This window comes from Erpetoichthys calabaricus, chromosome 12 (assembly GCF_900747795.2).
Source record: "Erpetoichthys calabaricus chromosome 12, fErpCal1.3, whole genome shotgun sequence".
NCBI classification, from domain to species: Eukaryota; Metazoa; Chordata; class Cladistia; order Polypteriformes; family Polypteridae; genus Erpetoichthys; species Erpetoichthys calabaricus.
Window position 1 is genome coordinate 68,228,662 of NC_041405.2, and position 21,610 is coordinate 68,250,271.

Genomic DNA, 21,610 nt, shown 5'->3' on the forward strand with positions numbered 1-21,610 from the left:
TGATAGACTGGTGACCAAGTGAGGTGAGTATGCAAGATTTGTTTTTTGGGCCCCAATTCTGCATGCATTTTATAAATAAAAAGATTCATAGGATTAACACAGACGTGTTACATGTTGTTATATCTGAAAATACAGCGCTCCAGTAATACACACAAAACCATTTATTCATAAATATATGAATCACCATAAGGCCTATTATAAGATGAAGAATGGTAAATTTGGAAAAACAAGTATGAGGAGTTGGTCTCGTCCATTACAGGAGATGTATGTCTGAAGCGGAGCTCCGTTAGCAGCTGTGTTATTTTTTCTCTTATTTCTTATTATCCCGAGGTATGCTGTATTTACCCAACCCGAGGAGTTTCTATTAAAGTAGATGCAAGCATATATAAACATGAGCGGCAAGAAAGGGGCTCAGAAAGAAATTAAATTTAAAGCTACAACCAAGCCTAGACAGTCATCAAGTCCAAGTTCAAGGTATGCCCTTTCAGATACTGACCTGGAACAGGCAGGTGAAAGCATAGATTTCCCAGGAACCCGCTCCGCTGCATCGTCTCCAGTCGAGAGTGAAAATGGGAGCTACTAATGTGCAAGTGATGCAGGTCACGATAGCTCGTCGATTTCAGAAGATCACTCAAAACTGGAAATGGCCTTGCAGTCCGCGCTTTCGTCTACTCCTCGCTAGCTGGGAGCATTGGCTGTAATAGGGCTTGTCACTTCCCCTGTGATGCATGAAGGCCAAAACGTTCTGTCCGAACTGAAGGTAATGATCTCTACAATGGCCACAGCCACTGCTCGTGACATAAATGAGCTCAAGAAAGATATAAATGGTATGCTCAAGACAAACGAGAAGCTGCTGCAGAAGCTGCGGCAGGATAATAAAGACTTGGAGAAACATGTATATAATCGCTTTGTGGCAGCCTTTAAAGGTCTGCTGGAACAAATTTAGGAACACATTCAGGAAAATGTGTCTAAGTTTGAGGAAAAACTGAGAGCACTTGGTGATCAGCTGGAAGACGTTAAGCAATCATTCACGACTCGAATTGAAACAGCCGAACATCTGGCATCCACCACTGACAGAAAAGCAACAGCTGCGAATTCCGAATGCAACAAACTCAGAGACAGGCTTGCTGCTCTGGAAGATGGACGCAGAAGGAATAATATTTAGAATCAAAGGTCTACCTGAGAATCGTGAAAGTCCAAACCCAGTGAAATTCGTAGCTGAACTATTCTGAAAAATAACTGAAGAGGACTTTAAATCAGACACCGAGATAGTTTATCACATACGGGGATCAAATATCTCTAAACCTAGGATTTTTGTTGTGCGCTTCAAGAAATTACAATCTAAATTTAATGTAATGTCACTTCTCACACAGAAACAAGAGATAATATTTGAAAATAACCACATTCGTATCTTCCCTGACTGATTTCTCATCCTCAACAGCTGCTAAATGAGACACTTTTTACAACATTAAATAGCGCTTACGGAAATCCGAGATCAGATACAGCCTCTTGTATCCTGCCAAACTGAAAGTGGACATTCAAGGCAAGCATTATATCTTTATTACTATGGAGGAAGCAGAAAAAGAACTAAGAAAACTGAGCCCGACACTCTTCTGAAATATGATCGTAAGTTGCACCCTGTCCTGGCATGGCAAAGAAGATCTTACCGGCTGTCTGATCCACTTGCAGTGATACTGGTACCATAATTATACATCCTTTTCCCTTCTTAGCCACTTTCTGTTTATGTTTTCATTACAATTATATGCGTATACAGTAATCCCTCGCTATATCGCGCTTCGCCTTTCGCGGCTTCACTCCATCGCGGATTTTATATGTAAGCATATTTAAATATATATCGCGGATTTTTCGCTGCTTCGCAGGTTTCTGCGGACAATGGGTCTTTTAATTTCTGGTACATGCTTCCTCAGTTGGTTTGCCCAGTTGATTTCATACAAGGGACGCTATTGGCAGATGGCTGAGAAGCTACCCAGCTTACATTTCTCTTTCTCTTGTGCTGACTTTCTCTGATCCTGACGTAGGGGGATTGAGCAGGGGGGCTGTTCGCACACCTAGACGATACGGATGCTAGTCTAAAAATGCTGAAAGATTATCTTCACGTTGCTATCTTTTGCTGCTTCCTGAAACGACATGCTGCACCGTGCTTCGCATACTTAAAAGCTCGAAGGGCACGTATTGATTTTTGCTTGCTTGTTTTTCTCTGTCTCTCTCTCTCTTTCTGTGCTCTTGACAGAGGGGGTGTGAGCTGCCGCCTTCAACAGCTTTGTGCCGCGGTGCTTCGCATACTTAAAAGCAAAACAGCCCTATTGATTTTCCTCTGCCTTTATGACAGTCTCTGCTCCTGACTCCTTTGAAGAGGAAGATATGTTTGCATTCTTTTAATTGTGAGACGGAACTGTCATCTCTGTCTTGTCATGGAGCACAGTTTAAACTTTTGAAAAAGAGACAAATGTTTGTCTGCAGTGTTTGAATAACATTCCTGTCTCTCTACAACCTCCTGTGTTTCTGCGCAAATCTGTGACCCAAGCATGACAATATAAAAATAATCATATAAACATATGGTTTCTACTTTGCGGATTTTCTTATTTCGCGGGTGGCTCTGGAATGCAACCCCCGCGATGGAGGAGGGATTACTGTATGTATGTATTTATTTTTTTTTTTTTAAAGGAGACTGTTTAACATCACACCCTTGATTTATTGTTATTATTGTATTAGGGCTTACTATGCTTATCCAGGGCCACTGTTTAACACCATCACCTGGGTTCACTATCTTACTATTTCAAGACTGTTAAAGACTATATTTTATGCTTATAGTATTTGGATTGTATTGGCAATAGATATCTCAATTTTAATGCTCATACGCTACTGCTGGAGGGCTTGTTTTGTTTTGGACGTACTCTATCTCTAGGTATATCAAAGGACTGGGACTTTGTGAAGTGTGGTCCAGCTTCAAGTGGGGAGGCAAAATGTGGGGATGGACTAGGGGGGAGAGAAAGAGAGCAAGCTATATCTAATATATCTTTTAATCCTTATAATGATAAGTGCCAACAATAACAATAGGCTTCATGGCAATAACTCCTGGGAAAATTGGAAATTAAGGTCAAAGCTGTCTCACTTTCAGTTAAGACTTCAAAATAACATCAAAAATTCAGAATCAATATTTCCATGATGGGACAGTTAACTTTGTGAGCTGGAATGTTAAAGGCCTGAATCACAAATTAAAGAGAAAGAAAGTATTCTCTCATCTAACAGGTCTAAACGCTAAAATAGTATTTTTACAGGAGACCCACTTATTAAGTAAGGATCAAAAGACTGCAAAAAGACTGGACTGGCCAAATATTCCATTCCAGCTTTACAAAGAAAACTAGAGGTGTGAGAATTCTTATACATAGAACAGTCTCATTTGTAACATCAGATTCAATATCTGATCCTGATGGGATATATGTGTTATGTTCTGTACTTTGGCCACTAGGTGGAGATAGTGAAGAGGAATAGGGAAGAGTGTTAAGAAAACAAAAAGTTCGGAGGACTATTTGTTTCCTGTTGTTGCTTCCAGTTCTTGAATTAAATCTTTAACTTTTGGGCACTGAGTCTCTTCATTTTATCCTCTGACAACAAATTGGCGACAAGGTACTTACTTGCTTCTACTGGTCTACAATGGCTGTTGCTGCTACTCCTTTTCCTCCCCGATTTCTGCGATGTCCGGGTGAACCCGCTATACCGTTCGAAATGTGGCTGAAAATGTTCAGTAACTACATGCTAGTTCTTGGTGCATCAGGAGATGAATGGCCGGAAGCACGCAAGAAGGCACTTCTCCTTCATTGTCTGGGAACAGAAGGTCAGAGATTGTTTTACACGCTTCTAAATCAAGGTATGTCAATGGAGGATGCCATTACGGCTGTACGAGCTCACTTTCCTCCACGGAGAAATGTTGTTGCTGAGCGGCATGCTTTTAGAAAATGTGCTCAGGCTGCTAATGAAACTATTTCACAGTACGTAGCCGCACTACGTGACTTGGCAATTAAATGTGAGTTTGACACTAAACTGGATGAAATGTTATGAGATCAATTAGTGGAACACGTGGTTAGCCATCACATACGTGAACATTTACTTTTAGAAGCTGACTTGACTTTGGATAAAGCTATTACGATTGCTATGCAAATTGAAGCAGCTGGTGAGCAGGCAAAGTTTATTTCGGGAGATAGACCAATGCCGGTACAAACTTTACACACTAAACCTGTGTCTGCTGCTGGCCACCGCCACAACAGACCTTTCAAGCCTCTGCCAGTTTCACAACCTAAAGCTGCTGCGCCTCCTGCAGCCTCTGTTCATGCTGCAGATCTGATAAGCATCTTGCAAATGATAAAAACTGTCCTGCTGCTTCTGCTAAATGTAAAAACTGTCAAAAGACTGGTCATTTTGCATGGGTTTGCCATTCTCCACAAACATGCTCTGTGCAAGAAGTTGCTTACCTGAGCTTCAGATCCTTTTCTTAAGTGACCACTCAGCGGCCGATAGAATCCGTTGCAGTGTCAGAATGAAAACGTCAACTGCTACTGCACTCGTGGGTCTAACTGTGGATTCTGGATCATCCATATCCATTTTGCCTAAATATATATATGATGCAAACTTTCAAGGAGAACCTTTACTGCCACCTTCAGTTAAACTAGTGACTTATTCATGTTCTCCACTCCCTGTGCTTGGTTGCTTACCTATTACCATGTCCAAAGATGATGTTACATGCTCTACGTCAGTCTTCATAGTGTAGTCTGGGACTGCTTTGTTGGGAATGGATTTAATAAACATTTGTGCTTTAACGGCAGTACTGTCTTACCATGTGTTACCACAAACTCTATTCCTGTCATGCATCTTTCTACAGCTCCATCACCTCCGCTTGCCCTAAGTTGTGCAAAAGGCTTCATACACAAAGTTAAAGTATTAGACTCAAAAATTACGCTGTTTACCACTGTCAGTTCGGCATGATGTCAGTGCAGAGCTAAATCGCCTTCTTCAAACAGGGATAATTGAAAGCATCTCCCTGGGTCTCGGCCATTGTGGTGGTCCAAAAGAGGACTGGGGGTATCCGTATGTGCGTTGACTTGCGAGAACCAAATAAAGCTATTATTACAGACAGCTTTCCTCTTCCTCACATTGATGAAATGCTGTCATTGCTGAGAGGAGCAACAGTGTTCTCCACTATTGATTTAGAAAGTGCATACTTTCAGCTTTTGCTTCATGAAGAGAGCCGTGATCTGACTGCCTTTATTTCTCATGAAGGACTGTTCAGGTTCTTCCGGGTCCCATATGGGTTAGCATCTGCTCTTCAAAAGATGCTCGCTACAATCTTGCAGGGGTTGCCAAATTTTGCAAACTACTTAGAAGATATAATTTTGTGGGGACGAACACAAGTCAACCATAATTGGACACTTCAAGCAGTTCTTAAACGCATAAAAGATGCAGGATCGCAGTTAAACGAGTCAAAATGTCATTTTAATCAGGCCAGTCTGCGTATTCTGGGTCATACTGTTATAGCACAAGGGATACAACCTGATCAGGAGCATCTTGCTGCTCTTCTGCATGCTCCAACTCCAACTGACGTTACCAAGTTACGTTCATTCCTTGGATTTGCATCTTGGTATAATAAGTTTATCCCAAATTTTGCCACTATTGTAGAACTCTTACGCACCTGCCTCCGCCAAGATACGCAGTTTTCCTGGTTTGAGGAAGCTCAGCACAGCTTTATGTCAGTGAAACAATTGCTAATTGACAGTCCAGCTTTGGCCTTATTTGACCCTGATTTGCCTACTATAGTTTCCACTGACTCGTCTGATTATGGGCTTGGAGCTGTCCTAGCTCAATTCCAACCTGACCATACAGAGCGGACTGTTGCCTTTGCGTCTAGGACTCTTACTGCTGCTGAAAGGAAATATTCTACAGTTGAAAAAGAAGCTCTTGGATGTGTGTGGGCTGTTGAAAAATGGAGGACTTACTTGTGGGGTCGTAAATTTATCCTCCGTACTGATCATCAAGCGTTGACCACTCCACTGTCTTCAAAAGGGTCTGATCGTGCAGACATATGGATTGCACGCTGGGCAGCACGACTGTTGTGTTTCAACTATACTGTTGCTTACCATCCTGGGTTACAGAATTTCATTGCTGATTGTCTCTCTCCCTTGCCTTTGTCTGCTGCTGCTGAGGATATTTCTGCAACTGAACCTGTTTGTGGCAATGTTGTCTCCTGCTCTGACTGCCCTCTCACCTGGTGAGTTTGCTTCTGCCTCTGCCTCTTGCAGTGAGTTATCTGCTCTGTGAAATCAGATTACCTGTGGTTGGCCTTCTTCTCTTAATGCAGTTGACATAGTTATGCGTCCATATTTCAGATTACAAGATGAATTTAGTGCACAAAACGAGTTTGTGTTCCATGTTGCCCGTCTCATTGCTCCTGTTTCTCTGCGCCATACCTTGGTAGCGCTTGCTCATGAAGGTCACCTAGGCATTGTGAGAACTAAACAGCATCTGCGTGAGCTATACTGTTGGCCAGGTATAGATGATATGGTCTCAGCTCAAGTTAAAAATTGTCAACTGTTCCAGTCATCTGACAAGACAGCTAATCCTTCTCCTGCACCTTTACAACCTATTCCATTTCCATTTGAACCCTGGCAAAAGTTGGCCAAAGATATAGTGGGTCCATTTGAAACAGCTGTCTGGAATTGTCGTTATGCTCTAACCCTTATTGATTATCATAGCAAGTGGCCAGAAGTTGCCTTCACTGCTTCTGTCACTGCTCAGAATGTTATAGATTTCCTCACTTCAGTCTTCAATCCACATTCCATAGTGTCAGATAATGGATGTCAATTCACATCAACAGACTTTGCAGCATTTCTGAAAGAAAGAAATATACAACACAGCTGCAAATGGTGCCATTGAAAGATTTCATCGTGTTCTCAAAGGCTGCATCCAATCTGCTATCTTACAAGCGAAACCCTGGAAACCTGTCATCTCAGAATTCCTTCAGGTATATTGTGCAACACCACATTCTACTACTGGAGTTTCTCCTTTTGAATTGCTTCATGGCCGGAAAATGCGAACACGCCTCAATGTCCTTCCTCCTCCTATTGCCTGCAAGGCCGATAATGAAACTGTTGGTAAGAAAGTTTCCTCCCTTCAACAGAAAATGAAAAACTATACAGATACCAGACGTGGTGCACGGATTCCTGTTTTTCAAAAAGGGGACAAGGTGCGTATTTGGAATCCAATACACATTCCAAAAGCACACCCAAGATTTTCACAGCCTGTGGAAATTAAAAAAGAAATTGGTCCATGTACGTACCTTTTGGCAGATGGAAAAAAATGGCATTCTTCACATTTATCTAAGTCAAATACACATGTGCCAAGTGATGCTTCAGGGAATGCTACAGTGGAATTACCAGTCTCAATCAACATCAATACCTGAAGTTTCTGACATTCTCTCCAGCTCGTATGAGAAGATCCCCTCGTTGGCTTGAGGACGTTGTTACATAAATTTGAATGTTTGATGTAATTCAGTGATCATTAGAATGCTAGTGATGTTTAACTACCAACTGTAATTGTACTATTCTTAACTCTTTTAGGGCTAATTTTTTTTTTGTTTCTTTTCTCCCAGGGCTGAATATTTTTCCAAAAACTAACATTTTTTAAAAAAGAACACAAAGCAATTGTTTAACATATCAAATCAACAAAAAATATTTACTTTTGACAAAGGTTACTGTCTTGCATGTTGTATGAGCCTGCATACTCTATGATTTCACATACGTATCACATACATTTTACACAGCAAAGTCTGATCTCGCTCAAAGCAGCCAATTTCAGTCATTGCCACATTGCACTCCTTACAATATGTGTTGCTTTGGTGCCTATTTTTCAATTGTCTGTTGCTGCACTTTCTAACATATATTGTTAGTGTGTACTGTAGAGAGACATTTCACCCATTTGCCATCGTGCCATGCCATTGCCACCAAGTTTTCTGCCTGCATGAAAACCGTATTGTCACCTCTTTTCATCTTCTGAAACTTTATGAACTTTATGTATGGCATTATAGCCTGGCTCACCCCATGGGATTTGCTTCTGTTTATTACAGAAGTGAATAAAACTTTGCAGCAGCACGTACCTAAGCCACCAGGGGACAAAACACGTTTGGACCAATGCTCCCTGAAGTTATATCACCAGTTCTGTCCCATCTCTATTTGTAATGCCACAGTGCGCTTCATCTCGTCTTTCGTTGTGGGTTTCCACTTTGAAAAACGAGAATGCGATGCAAACGCAGCCCGCGATTCAAAAAAATCTCTGCCTACCTGTTTGTCTCGTCTGACAGTAACTGAAAAGCAGCATCAGGAGAGAGCAGCCTGAAGTACAGCAGCTGGTGATCTGTCGTGTCCAACAGCAAGCCATGCCGTCTTGTAAACTCCGGTAGCCAGATCGGCTCTCAACGGATCAATGTCTGTGTATTTATCCCATGCGAACCTTGCTGTTGATGCATCGGCTGCGCGAAGGCACTCAACTGGCAGCAGATCCGCTCGCGCGGCATCGGCTGGTGTCTGATCAGCTGATGCCTGCTTCTAACTCTCTTGCTCAATCTCCTGATCACTGCCAATAAAGTCCGATTCTGAAAAATCAAGAGTCCGACTCCGCGATAATGCGCAAAACATTGTCTGCCGAGTGTTTTCTTTTCTGCACTTGCTTCGCTGCCTTTTCACATGTCGGTGCCATCTTGCCTTTGTTTACATTTTGCAACTCACGCACACGCAATGTTTATTTGCCGAGTCAACGAGTCTAGCATTCCTCCAAGCACAGAGGGAATGCCTGTGACGTGACAGTGAGATTTGTCGCCATTAACAGCTGATTGTCACCCCCTATCCCTGGATGTTGACTTTTGTCGACATTCGCCTTCAACCCCTCCTGTCGACAAAAGTCGACATCCGCCCTAAAAGAGTTAAGTAAAGGGAGAATATGTTATGTTCTGTACTTTGGCCTCTAGGTGGAGATAGTGAAGAGGGATAGGGAAGAGTGTTAAGAAAACAAAAAGTTCAGAGGACTAATTGTTTCCTGTTGTTGCTTTCAGTTCTTGAATTAAATTTTTGACTTTTGGGCACTGAGTCTCTTCATTTTATCCTCTGACAACTTAACAATATATGATTGTAATGGATAATTTATTTAACTGTAAAGTGATTTTGATAAATGTTTATGCACCCAATGTGGATGATAGGGAATTTATGCAAAATGTATCTGCATCCATTCCCAATGTGAACACTCATAAAATTATAATGGCTGGGGACTTTAATTGTGTTTTAAATTCAGACTTAGATAGGTCTCCTGTCACAGGGGTAATGACATCTAACACTGTAAAGACAATTACACAGTTTGTAACTGATCACAACCTATCAGACCCCTGGAGATTTCTAAACCCAAACTCAAGAGCATATTCCTTCTACTCACCAGTGCATCATTGCTGCTTAAGAATTGATTATTTCTTTATAGATAACAATTTCTTGCCTATGATTAAATCTTGCAAGTACGACGCTATTATTATTTCCGACCATGCCCTTCTGATCTTGGAGCTAAAATCATTATGCCCCACATACCCATCTTGCAGATAGCATCTTAGCCCACTTTTATTAGCAGATGAGAACTGTACAGAATTTGTATCAAAACAAATCTTTTTTTTTCTAGAGGCAAATACATCCTCAGAGGTCTCTACAGGAACACTCTGGGAAACCCTGAAGACCTTCTTAAGAGGACAGATTATCTCATATCATTCCCACAGAAATAAATTGGAAACCAAGAAGGTATCCGGGATAACCAGCGAAATTACTAGACTAGATCAAGAACATGCCAGGTGTCCAAGTGAGGCTCTTCATAGGAAAAGGCAGGATCTGCATGCAGAACTCAACCTCTTAACAACTAAAGAAACTGAACTCATTTTTTTTTAAATTTTATTGATTTTATTGTAATCATTCCATACAAATAGATCAATTTTTACAAAAAATAGAATAGAAAACAAATCAACCCCCACCTCTAAGAAAGAGAGCATGGCCAACGGAGTAAAACTTAAAGCTTATAAAAATACATAAATTGATGAGTTTAATAAGCGGATAAAGATAAATGAAGAAGAAAAAGAAATGCAGTACTTCCTTGTATTCCTTGCATTTGTGCCCCAACAAATGCAAATTATCGCCAATATACTAACAACACAATTGTACTTAACTCACTCAGAATATGGAACCAATGTAGGAAGCATTTTAAGATAGAGAAGCTTTTATCTGTGGCACCTCTGCAGGAGAACCACCTTTTTCCACCCTCTCAAACATATGTAGTTTTTAATATCTGGAAAACATTTAGGATTAAATCACTTAGAGATCTTTATACAGACGTCTTTGCATTCTATGACCAATTGCATTCCAAATTTAACTTCCCAGCAACACATTTTTTTCACTATCTTCAAATTAGAAACTTTGTGAAACAGAACCTGCCCAATTTTCCTCACCTCCCACCTCCCTCTATGCTGGAAAAAATATTGATCAGTCTTGAGGACTCGGACAGCATTTCTGCAATATATAAAACCATTTTACTGTCCCTCCCTTTCAAAGATCCAAGAGGACAGTGGGAAAAGGATCTCTCACTCAACATCTCAGAAAAGAAGTGGAAGGTAGCAATGCAGAGAATTCACTCGAGCTCCATATGCGCAAAGCATACAATTATTCAACTCAAAATTATATATTGAGCACATCTGTCCAAAATGTTTCCAGGGCAAGATCCAACCTGCGAACACTGCAATCAAGCTCCAGGCTCACTGGGTCACATGTTTTTGGCCTACACCAAATTAACATCATTCTGGACCAAAATCTTTAAATGCTTTTCAGATAGCCTTGGTGTCACAATCCCTCCTAATTCACTAACAGCTGTGTTTGGTGTTTTCCCAGATGGGCTTAAAGTGGAGAAGGACAAACAAACTGTATTTGCCTTTACTTCACTATTGGCACGTAGACTTATCTTGCTCAACTGGAAAAATCCTAACTCTCCTCTGTTAAGTCAGTGGGTAACTGATGTTATATACTATTTGAAAGTGGAAAAAATCAAATTCGCACTTAGAGGATCTGTGCAGAACTTTTTCAAAACCTGGCAGGATCTAATCAATAATATTTTAGAATAAGCATTTAAAGCACTGAGGAAGCAGATTCTCTCCCCATTTCTTTTTCTTCTCCATTTATCTTTCTTTATTTACTTATTAATTGATCTATTTACTTATTTTTACTAGCTTTAAGTTTTACTCTGCTGGCCTAGCTCTCTTTCTCAGGGGTGGGGGTTGATTTGTTTTCAATCCTATTTTTGTAAAAATCAATCTATTTTTATGGAATGTTGTGTGATTACAATAAAATCAATAAAATTATAAAAAAAGTACATTCTTTAAAACTATTTATAAAGACAACAATGAAAAACTACAGTATAACCAATTCGATATTTACAACACATATTCACTGTTTTCATACGTTTATAGCAATAATTCCTGAAAACTGGTTATTTCTGGGCCTGCTTGTTTCAAGGATGAAGGTAAACTGTGACATCTGGTTATTTCTGGGCCTGCTTGTTTCAAGGATGAAGGTAAACTGTGACATCTTATATCTTGAAATCAATGTGTTGTAATTTCACTGATAATTGTATCTACTATTTCACAGAAATCCTCTAGTTTGAAGAAGAGTTGGTGGGCATTGCTTTCCAAGGGAGCCTTATTTTTCTTGTAATTTTGTCCACAAATTCTACACTTACACCAAGTTCTTTTCCCAACCTCTGCAACTATGATACAGATTTTTCAAAACCACCCTTTCAGTAAGTCAATACTTACATCAACAATGGACTTCTCAATCATTGCTATTTTCAGTGTCTACATATTATTACAGATGTTTCTTCTTGCCTTGAGATATCAGGTTTGATGTGTACATCATCAGAGTAATTATTGTCTGGTTTGATATGGCTGGTAACTTTAAACACAATCTAATTCAAAATAAACTGTAGTAATTTATTCCATATAGAACAAGTCAAATGCAATGTGGCACCCTTTGACAACTGTCCAAAGACGTTCAGCCGTCATACTGTCACATCAAGCTAAGAGCTCCAACAAACCAAGAAAGGTTTTGTTCATTTCCCAGTTTAGAGTTCTTACCTCTCAAGGATAAGTTCCATTCTCCTAGCAAGAGAATACAATCCAGTAATCTGGTCAGAACAGTTCTCCATCACTCCTTTTCAGCATTTATAGGATTTTGCAGGTGGTTGTCAATGTAGTTCTGCAGAAATAGCCAACTATCCCCTTTTCAATGAAAGGTATGACTCTATATTTTTATTCTCTGTATCATGCTGTTAAAGAATTACTCATAGATTTTGCAACATGTTGTGGTCTTTTATTAAGTGTTAACTTTGCATATGTTGTTTATTTTCTGAGAATAAAGACATCAATTGTGCTCAACCTGTTCCCCATTTGCAAGCATTTGATAACAATATACAGCTGGGAAATGGTTCTTCGAAATGAAATAATTTAAATTATTTGGTGGAGGACAAGCTGAGGAATCAAGCAAAACAGTCATCACAGTGTCCCACTTTCCTCCAAATCAGGCTTGTCCAGTGGTGTAATCTTGTTCGACCATGGTGGGATCTATTTCGACAGTGGTTGGTTCCATGCTGACTTTGGTTGGAATGTTATTGGTGTGTTGCCAGGGGACCCTGTTAGTTAAAACATACAACAGCATTCTGTTGACACCCTCACTCGCCATCCATCTTGCTAACACTGCCATTCTGATGATCATCCTTATTTTGGCAAAATTCTGTTTTTTTGTCTTTGCTTTCTTTTATTTATTTATTTTTTCAAATTAATTATGCTCATGTGCAGATTAGTCCAATTTCATATTTGATGCCATTCTAGCAAAATAACAGAACAATTCCTATTAGCATGTCATTATCAACGTGTTCAAATACTATACATACAGACATTCTTAATGTGGAGACCCCTATATGATTCAAACCTCTTATTTGTGTTCCTGCCTATGACTTAACAGATCTTAGAACAGAAAAATAGTCTTCTACTGATTGTGAGAGAACATGACTCTGGTTTCTTTTCTACTATTGATATTGGTGTTGCCTTTTCTCAAAAAAGTAGAGTATAGAATAGTTACCTACAGTAATCTACTCATTTGACAATAAATCCTTCTGGTAGATATACAGCTGAATTGACAGAAGCAAACAGTAAATCAAGACTAATAAACACACACTATATTTCTGTGCATGTTCCTACTCAGTCCAGAGCACTGGGTCCACAGTAGCTTGATTTTGAAACAACTAAAGCCACAAAAAGATTCTTGTCTCCTCCAAACCTGTCAGAACATAAATTGTGAAATACCATATCAGGAGGCAGGAAAATGTGCCACTGAATCATCTGTATTATAACAGTTTCTGGGTGACTGAACCAAAGAAACTGCATATAGTTTTTCAAATCACTTAACAAGCCATGACAGTAGCGTGAGGCAATGTTATTGAAAAATACAAAAGCTGAAGTTTTAAATGTGCAATAGCTTGTTCCACTGACTTTATCCTACATGTTCAGTATGACTATCTGACTTAAGTTAACTATACCTTAGCTCATGCAAAAGCATTAGAAAAAAGTAAAATAGGCCTAAGTGTAACAGACTGAAACACAAAAAAGAGAAACCTCTAAATGCTTAAAAACAAGAAGGAAAGACATTCAAATTGCACAGGCTCAGGTGGAGCTAAGTGCTTCAAATAAATGGTAAAAATACAGAGCATGGCAATTCCAAACATGCTGACATTTTTACCATGCTGTTAGGCCTGCTTTTATAGGACAAAATAACCATCAAACAATGGCTTACCTGATCATGACTGTTGTATCTAAAAAGAAATAAATAAAAATAAACTAAAAGCCTTGTTCTGCACTGTTCTATTGCCATCTGTTTTGTTTTCAAACTGTAGTGGCCTTTTTCTCTCTTTTAGTTTAATTCTCAGAGTATGTAGGTTGCAAAGTACTACATCAATTTATGAATGCTGTATATGCTTACATAGACACATAGACAATGCCTGGTGTGTAGGATCCAAACTCAGGATGTTTGATCCATGAGGGCACCATACTAATCACTATGCCAATATGCCACCCCTACCTGGCAACTATAAAAAAATGTATTTTATTATGTATGCACTGAGCAAGTATTTGTTTATTATACTTTTTCTCACAGACGGTATATTGAGAAACAGATGCTATTTAAAAAAATAAAGTACAATAAAAATGATTAACTCAGAAAACCACTTGTAACACTAGCAGCTAATAAAATATTTACAATCTATTAATAATAATTCAGTTAATAATAATTGTTACTGAAAATAAGTAAGACTTTTTGAAATATTACTGTCACTCTGCAAAATATTATGCCAAGCTCAGACATTTTAGATTTGATTCTTCCACTTCCAGATGGTTCATCAGTCCATTTCAAAGCACAACAATATAGATATTTAATGTTCATAGACACTATAGGAATTAAGAATTTCTTTATTAGATTCAAAATAAATGTGTGATTTATCTATATAAAGGAGAGTTGGGATCCGAGAGACTGTGTTTGTGTGTTTGTGGAGGGATGGAGAGTTAAGGCAGGTGTTGGAGTCATGTGATCATCTCCCCTCCCATTCACCTCATTTCATTCACTTCATTTCGCTCCGAGCTGAGCTCCGCAGCTGACGCAGTCTTGCCATTCTTTTCCCATAGTGTTTAGTCCTTTCTCCTTGACTGATTTACTGTTTAGTAGACGCAGTGCTTACTGAATAGTATTTTTTCCTTTAGTGTTTCTACTTAGTGTTTCTTAGTGTTTAGTAGACGCAGTGTGCCGGTGTTCCTGGCGGTGTTGCGGTTTACTGTTACTTTCTACTTCGTTTTTGTACTTTAGTGTTTAGTAGACTTTTACTTTATCTCATTTAGTGTTGTTCCCGGCGGTGTTGCCGTTTTTTACTGTTAGTGTCTACTTAGTGTTTGTGTTTAGTGTTATGGAAGGAGTGATCTTACCACTGTCAGATTTTGCAATGAATGAGTCAGTAAATAATGATTATTTATCAACAGATCACATTTTAGCTGTGCATACAATGTTCCAACCTCAAGAGGTTTTGCTAATGTGGACTCCTGACATACCTATAATGCCCATTCCACAAAATGCAAAACATATTCAAATATTACCTTCTGCAGCTACTGAACGAGTGACTCACTGGGTGTGTACCTATTATGATGGTGCTGTAAAATTCATGTCTATGACAGTTTAAATGCTGATAAAAAATTCAACCTCACTGAAGAGCAGCTTCGTTTCCTTCATGCTTTGTTTCCTTACAAACCTCCCATAGTTTTTACTATTTCTTCAATGCAAAATCACTTACAAATAATTTTTGTTACTCGACAATTGCTTCCATTCCCTGTCGAAAGTAGCAGACGGGCGACACCAGTTACAAGTATTCAGTGTGTTCAAAGACCTGTACGAAGTACGGCCACTAACACAGTCACTCATAAAAGGGGAGATGACTCAGTGCAGGAAATGGGTATTGAAACTACCTTGGAAGACATGCAATCAATGAGGCAATTAAACGGATCTCAAGAGAGGCCTTCTAGGTTGGAAAAAAAGAGCTTGGCTGCCAAAACCATATATATATATAATATACATACACACACACACATATATGTATGTATATATATATATGTATATATATATATATATATATATATTTATACATACACATATATATATGTGTACACACACACACACACACATATATACATACACATATACATCTATACTAATAAAAGGCAAAGCCCTCACTGACTCACTCATCAATAACTCTCCAACTTCCCGTGTAGATAGAAGGCTGAAATTTGGCAGGCTCATTCCTTACAGCTTACTTACAAAAGTTAAGCAGGTTTCATTTCGAAATTCTACACGTAACGGTCATAACGGTCGACAACGTCCGCCATGTTTAACTTTCTTATTTATGGCCCCATCTTCACGAAATTTGGTAGGCAACTTCCCTGCGCTAACCGAAACCGATGTACGTACTTGTTTCGGTGGTATGACACCACTGTCGGCCGCCATAGTGAACTTTCCAACGGTCTTGGTTACTTAATGGGCCCATCTTCAAGAAATTTGGTACGCAGGTTCCCAACGCTAACTGAATCCTACTTATGTACATATATACGTTCATAGCCTGCAGCTCGGTCCACGCTCTGAATCCTCCAGGCACTCCTGAGTATAATCTAATTTTGAAGGTTGGGGCACCAATAATGTTACTGAGAAACTTACAGCCACCGAAACTTTGTAACGGCACGAGACTTCAGGTCACATGCCTGCAAAAGAACCTAACTGAGGCAACTATTTTTACTGGCGGTGGCTCAGGGGAGAGAGTTTTTATTCCTCGCATCCCTGTTATACCCTTGATCTCCCATTTCAATTCAAACACCTACAATTTCCAGTAAGGCTCTGCTTCGCAATGACAATTAATAAGTCTCAGAGACAGACCCTACAAAAGGTTGGCATTGATTTGAGGCAAGATTGCTTTTCACATGGCCAACTATACGTTGCACGCTCAAGAGTAAGCTCAGCGCACAGCTTGGTCATATTACAACCAGAGGGGCGAACTGACAACATGGTATACAAAAAGATCCTTAACAAATAATTATTGGGATATTTTCCCTCAGTTTATTATTTAAAATTTTAAAGCAGTACTTCGCCGCTGCGAAGCGCGGGTATTTTGCTAGTAATTACTGTAAATAAGTTAAGGTACATACTGTATATGTTAAACATCAGTTTCTCTAGTCATATTAATATGTTTTGAGGTATATTTAGTAACAGCAGGCCTGTGATTTTTCTGGATGTTTGTGTGTATATTTAACAACAGCAAATCTGTTTACATTGGGATTTTTTGTGCATGTTTATCTACAGATTTTTTTTATTGATTTCATCTGATATTATCTGTATATCTAGTACAACGTTTACATTTTCCTGTTTTATTAGTATAATTTTGAGATAATTCGGTCACAAAAGATAACTAGGAAAATGCACTTGATTGTGATGTTTGGTGTAACCAACTTTAAGTTTCAGCAGGATCAATAGTAGTAACAGGTTCATAAACATCAAAATACCCCAGGCATTATAATAATACCCAATTTCTGTAAACTTCAAATACAGTCGTAAACATTTCTGAAGCAACTAACACTTTGCAAGTGGTAGCATAGGTTGAAGGATTTTGCATATCATTCATGTGCATTACAGCATCATCGTAACTGTTACCATTTGTGTTATATAAAAAAGTTGTTTCACACCCACTGTCTCACTATAAATTGGAAAACTTGATGCAAGATTTTTAAACCTAATACATCCATACCGTAGTCATACAATGATAGACAATAAAATAATTAATTTCCATCCGCCTTTACACATATTATGTGGTGTGGAATCTGCATTTTGCCATTCAAAAGGGATTCCATTTTCCATCCATCCATCCATTTTCCAACCCGCTGAATCCAAACAGGGTCACGGGGGTCTGCTGGAGCCAATCCCAGCCAACATAGGGCACAAGGCAGGGAACCAATCCCGGGCAGGGTGCCAACCCACCGCAGGGGATTCCATTTTAATTGATCAAAATTACAATATAACTTGAAACAGTCATTGTGTATGGAAACAGCAGAATTTTCCAATCTGCTTTCCACTTCACAGCTCCATCTATACAGCACATGTCAAGGCCCTCTTTATCCAGTCTTTTTTCCCTTTCTTTAATAGTCAGTCCTGCCTTTTGCTAAATGCCACTGTTTGTATTCACCGATCATCTGCTGAAGACCATCTGAATATACTGGCATGCCCCAAATGGGCCATGGAGCAGCTGCTAATATTTCTCTTCTGACTTCTGTCAGTGCTGTACAGCATAGTACACCCAGTACAGTATTATTATGGACAAAAAAAAAAAATACAAATCAGGTCATTTTTGTTGATGACTGAGTGAGTTTGTCAATCAGTTAGTCAACTTTGCATTATATGAATATACACTGTAGATAACTTTTTTATTTATAGCACTGAATTCTGAAAAATGTCTATGCAGTAAAAGGAGGTATTACAAAGTTTGCAAAGTACTCTATTACTTTTAAAAAACTATTAAAATCCCATGATGGGTGAAAACAAAACCACTTTTGATGAGCAACTAGTTGGCGCTTGCCTAGGTGAGCAGCTTCTTGTCCATATGCAGGCTTCCTACTGGGTCGCTGTGACTGGCAAAGCTTTCTAATTCCCTCAACATTTTGAAAATGGTTCCATTACACCTTTTCTGTTGTCTTATTTGTTCTTTTTCACTGGTGCATTTCTTTCATTGTGCAAGCCTTAAGTAAACCAAGTAATTCAAGTAATATTTAACACTCATTTTCTCTTGGCATCAGCTTGCAAAAAAACATTTACAAAATTGCTTCTATGGAAAGGAAATAAAAAATAGCATCCTCTATTTTTTTGATTTCAGCAATTCTCAGGAACAATAGTGTATCCTTTTGATACAAGTATTACTACACTGAAGCTTCCATGTTAAAAATTTTTGCTTTCAATTACACATTCCATTTGAATGAGTGAATACTCATGAGGAAGGGTAAAACACAGACAGACCATAATTACACAAATTATACCTAAAATCTGCTTACCTGACATACCATATATCATAATCATACCACTACCATAAACAGTGTGTGCCTTAAATAGTTGAATGACCATTAAATTGTAACAAAGATGCTGTATTATAACTAAGTTATAGTTATGTTAGTTCTTATGCTTGTCTGAGATGATGATACAATATTCTGAATGTCCTTTCTCGCTTATGTCAACATTATAAATATTTTAAATTTTTATTTCTACTTGGCAGATTATTGCAGCACTTTTTATAGTACATCAATAAAAAACAACATAACATCTCTATAATGGCTACACAATGAAGGTGCAAGCACTTGTTTGAAGTTGGTCTCTGCTTTTAATTTACAGTAACTACCTGCCTGGCCACACTTCTTTCTTCTCAAGTTTCTACTCCTAGGATGCAGTGTAACACTAAGTTTCAGACATCCATCCATCCATTTTCCAACCCGCTGAATCCAAACAGGGTCACGGGGGTCTGCTGGAGCCAATCCCAGCCAACACAGGGCACAAGGCAGGGAACCAATCCCGGGCAGGGTGCCAACCCACCGCAGGACACACACAAACACACCCACACACCAAGCACACACTAGGGCCAATTTAGAATCGCCAATCCACCTAACCTGCATGTCTTTGGAGTGTGGGAGGAAACCGGAGCGCCCGGAGGAAACCCACGCAGACACGGGGAGAACATGCAAACTCCACGCAGGGAGGACCCGGGAATCGAACCCAGGTCCCCAGGTCTCCCAACTGCGAGGCAGCAGCGCTACCCACTGCGCCACCGTGCCGCCCCAAGTTTCAGACAAACTATGAAAATACAATATTTCAATTATTTACTAGTATGTAATGTTTCTGAAAATAACTATTAACATGCTTTAAAAATACTTCTTAAATTCATGTATATATATTTTGAAGACAAATTGCAGTAGTAAATTAGTGATAATAACCCGAGGTACAATATATGTTATAAAAATGTAGTATAAGTCTTTTAACTTGATATAAAATAGAGCAAAATTACAAATAACATATTCTTAATAGTTTTACTATCTTAATAGATTATTATGGCTAATTGCATAGATAACTAAATGTTTATAGACTGGTAATGGCTGCTTGTAATGGATAGATAACCTAAAGTGTTAACACCTCATTTATAAATGACGCTACCTCAACTTGTTTTTAAGAAGGGTAAAATGAAAGTCAGATTCAATGTGCTATACTTCAGAGGCTTTTCATTTCCAAACATCCTTGTTTTTCTTTGTAGAGCTTCATCACATCCATCAATAAGAAAGGACAATAAATCACAGAACTGAGGCTAGGCATTAGAAACTTCGTGTTACCAGATTAATGATGCCAGGAACACACAGATGGTGACTAGTTCACTCTTAAAAACTGACAGCAGTGAGCAGTTATAACCACTTCAGCATTTCACAGCTCCCTTCGCACAATTCCCTTTGGAGGATTTTACACCTCAGATACAAGTTTAAAGTAGGTTACTGTACATCTGCTTATGTAATGTACTACACATATATACAGTATATATATATTTACATACACTATATACATGCAAAAATATGAACAGCATACTGTATATGCAGTATACTGGGAAATATAACAAGTAAATCTAATTTCCAGGTGACAGTTTAGTTTAGGTACTACAAAAATGCATGTACCGTATTTCACATTTACTCTTATGCAACAATTCCTTAACAAAGGCTTCTTTTGGTTTTCATAAGATTTCTAAAACATCAGTAGATAGCTTATTCATCTCTGCACAGTAAGGCATATGCTGGTAAAATTTCTTGTTAATATGAAGGATTCAAAGGTCTTATACTAAATATCAAGTGAGATGTGTCTCAGTTACTCTGACTCAGACCACTTCTTACATAATAGTAAATGAGTAATAAATGCATTTTGCAGTACCTAAACTAAAATGCTACAAATTTCCTTTCAGAAAAGTTGAAAAGAAAGTTAGAGACATGATGTTTTTCTGTTGTATACAAGTTGTTTTTTTTAACCTTTCACATTCTGGTGCTTTGTTGAGCTATTGTCTATCACTAAATAAGTTACAAAGTAGCTTTATTGTTTTTTGAGAGAAAGGTACAATGAAGCCTATGTTGAGGATATCTTCGAACTTCTAAAAAATGATTTTAAAACTTGCTTTCTTTCAGTATGTATAATCCTAACTGAGAAAAATACTTTCGTTCCAAAAAAAGAACTGGTAAGAGTTATACTTATTTTCATTATGACTGGGTTCTTTTTGTTTTGGAAAATAATTTTACTGAAAATAATGTTAGAAATAAGTCATATCAATTATATTTGGGTATGAACTAAAAGATTAATGAATATGCTTACATAACAATCTATAAAATGCAATACAACAATGTATTGCATGCAAAAGTAGGCAATATATAGCAATATGAGATAAAATCCACTCCAGAAAACAAAACTGCCATATGGGATGGATAGAAGTGACATTCCCTCTGGGCTGTGCGTGTGTAGATACATACATAAACTGTGGATTAAATGCACACAGCAAAGTCTAAAAGAGGCTCATTATTTAACATTCTGAGAAGCACAAATGCAGCAGAAACTATTGAGCTTTTAATTCTGTTTCGAATGTCTAGTTAGGCAGTTAGACCTGAGAATCTGCCAATGGAATTGTCCATTTTATTTGTGAAGTCAAGTGGTTGTATTTACACCAGGAATTCCTGTATTTAAAAGTGTGAGGTGCTGTGTGGTGGTTGTCACTTATGTGAACGTATGCTTCTGAAAGTTTGTTGTATGTGCAGTTGCAACACAAAGTGATTTTCTTAAGGTTTGCAGAAAAACTTGAGTTTAAATTATAACTGAGTTTTTAAAAAGTTGTTTCCTCT